At 39.7% G+C, this 2,838-nt stretch overlaps 1 long non-coding RNA gene across 1 annotated transcript; it reads right to left on the bottom strand.

The window, feature by feature from the left end:
* Positions 1–1,976: 1,976 nt before the first annotated feature.
* On the bottom strand, positions 1,977–2,589 carry LOC124001810. The gene is made up of 2 exons (XR_006832861.1): positions 2,544–2,589; positions 1,977–2,467 (listed from the first exon to the last, which is right to left on the bottom strand). It is a non-coding gene; the product is annotated as an uncharacterized LOC124001810 (long non-coding RNA).
* Between the last annotated feature and the right edge of the window lie 249 nt (positions 2,590–2,838).

Below are 2,838 nucleotides of genomic sequence, written 5' to 3'. Positions count from 1 at the left end.
CCGGAGACACCTGAAACCCCACCTCTTTAAGGAATACCTAGGATAGGATAAAGTAATCCTTCTCACCCCCCCCCCCTTAAAAGATTTAGATGCACTATTGTAAAGTGGCTGCTCCACTGGATGTCATAAGGTGAACACACCAATTTGTAAGTCGCTCTGGATAAGAGCGTCTGCTAAATGACTTAAATGTAAATGTAACTTAACCAACATGGTTATCTCAACATTCTGTAGCAATACGCCATCCCATCTGGTTTGCTCTGAATGGGACTATCATTTGATTTTCAAAAGGACAATGACGCAGCACACCTCCAGGCTGTGTAAGGGCTATTTGACCAAGCAGGAGAGTGATGGAGGGCTGTATCAGATGACCTGGCCTCCACAATCACCTGACCTCAACCCAATTGAGATGGTTTGGGATGAATTGAAACGCAGAGTGAAGGAAAAGAAGCCAACAAGTGCTCAGCATATGTGGGAACTTCTTAAAGACTATTCTTAAAGATAAGGCCAAGAGTGTGCAAAGCTGTCATCAAGACAAAGGGTGGCTACTTTTGAAGAATCTAAAATCTAAAATATATTTAGATTTGTTTTACACTTTTGGTTACTACATGATTTGATATGTGTTATTTCATAGTTTTGATGTCTTCACTATGATCTACAATGTAGAAAATAGTAAAAATAAAAATGTTTAACTGCTCCGGTACTATACATTTTTTCAAATGATACCTGGTGACCTTCAGACGAGTCTTGTGAGGCTTGTGGGTGTCCTCGAGCAAAACCGACATGTGTTTGTGAGAGTCTCACCTTTACGCAGGGGTCATATTAGTGTGTATCCCAAACTGTTCAGACACTACAGAGGTTGACAGATCGGCTGTACCGACTTCAGATGAGTCCCAAGACACTTGTGGGGGTGTTTGTGAGAGTCTCATCTTTCCATAGATTTGTAGGCCAAACCATTCAGACGCTACACCGATTTTTGGGTTGCCTCATGGTCTGACCAACATCGCTCTAGCTCTGTCACCTTTCACAGCAGATGCAGAAGAGTTACATAGGCAGATGCAGAAGAGTTACATAGGCAGATGCAGAAGAGTTACATAGGCAGATGCAGAAGAGTTACATAGGCAGATGCAGAAGAGTTACATAGGCAGATGCAGAAGAGTTACATAGGCAGATGCAATCAGTGGTGTAAAAATACTTTAATTAAAGTACTACTGAAGTCATTTTTGGGTGTATCTGTACTTACATTACTATTTACATTTTGGACAACTTTTACTTTACTACATCTCTAAAACAAATAATATACTTTTACTTCATACATATTACCTGACACCCAAAAGTTACATTTTTATTGCTGAGCAGGAGAGGGAAATGGTCTAATTTACACACTTATCAAAAGAAAATCCCTGGTCATCCCTGTTGCATCTTATCTGGCACTCACTAAACACAAATGATTAATTTGAAAATGTCTGAGTGTTGGAGTATGCCCCTGGCTCTTTCTAAAAACAGGAAAATCATGCTGTCTGGTTTGCTTCATATAAAGAATTTGAAAATTAATAATTGTACCTTTGATACTTAAGTATATTTAAAACAAAAATACTTTTAGCGTTTTACTCAAGTAGTATTTTACTGGGTGACTTTCACTTGAGTCATTTTCTATTACAGTTTTTTCCAACTGCTTACACGTTTTCAAAACTCTACACACAATTCCCAAAACTGCACACACAAAATGCCTCACAAAATCCTTCAAAATGTAACACTGCATTCAAAATGCCATAAACACATGTGAGAATGAAGCATTTGTATCAAATGGCAAACCCTGCTTACATAATAGTACATTTTTGGATATACCATGTAAACACTGTTGTTCTAAATCTGAAGCACTTTGGTCTTTCATAGGCTTATATCTACATTTCAATACAATGTTCTACAGTGAAATTAATCTACTGAGAGGGGTAACAAGTACACTGTAAACTCCAATGCAATGTAGAAACAGAAAATATTTATTAGGCCAAACTTTACAGTTGTATACAGTAGCATACAACAAAACCATAAACATATGTAAACCAAAAGTGTGGGGTCCGGGGGGGGTGGTACAAAACTACAAATTGTAGATGGGTGGCAAACCAGATTTGGACCAGAACAGCCCGGTGAAATTTAACATTGTCCCATAAAACCACACATCTAGCAGGCTCCTGATCTAGATCAAGGACAAGCATTGTGGAAATTGCATCCAGAATAGTGAGCATATGGCCGGTGTTGTACGGACCCAGTGTGGCATTGTGATGGAGGACCCCGTTTTGAGTGATGGCAGCACAGTTATATTACCCCCACGCTGTCCAGGGACATTGGTAATTGCCCTCTGTCCTATTACATTTCTTCCGTGGCACCTGGTTTTGGTGAGGTTGAAGCCAACCTCATCCACATAAATAAATTCATGGCGAATTACATGGGCATCCAGCTCCAATACTCTCTGTAACAGACAAAAGGATATACAGATGAGTAAATATGGTATGTCTGAAGTACTGGAAGTAGTGTTGCATACATACCTCTACAAAGTCATGTCGCATATTCTTGACTCTGTCAGAGTTTCTCTCAAATGGCACCTTGTAAAGTTGTTTCATCGTCACTCGGTTGGAGGATGCGTTGTATGGTCGACAGGCTTGTATGGTCGACAGGCTTGTATGGTCGACAGGCTTGTATGGTCGACAGGCTTACAGCATTGATGTTGTTAAATATGGTGTCATTATTCAAGATATGCGCTCTCATCTCTCGAATCCCAATTGCATTGTTGGCCAAAACCATATTTATAATTGCAGTCTCTTGTACATCTGTAAACAAGCT

Source organism: Oncorhynchus gorbuscha, linkage group LG02 (assembly GCF_021184085.1).
Source record: "Oncorhynchus gorbuscha isolate QuinsamMale2020 ecotype Even-year linkage group LG02, OgorEven_v1.0, whole genome shotgun sequence".
Lineage (NCBI taxonomy): Eukaryota > Metazoa > Chordata > Actinopteri > Salmoniformes > Salmonidae > Oncorhynchus > Oncorhynchus gorbuscha.
The sequence above is the reverse complement of the archived record's forward strand: the minus strand, read 5'-3'. Positions and strand labels throughout refer to the sequence as shown.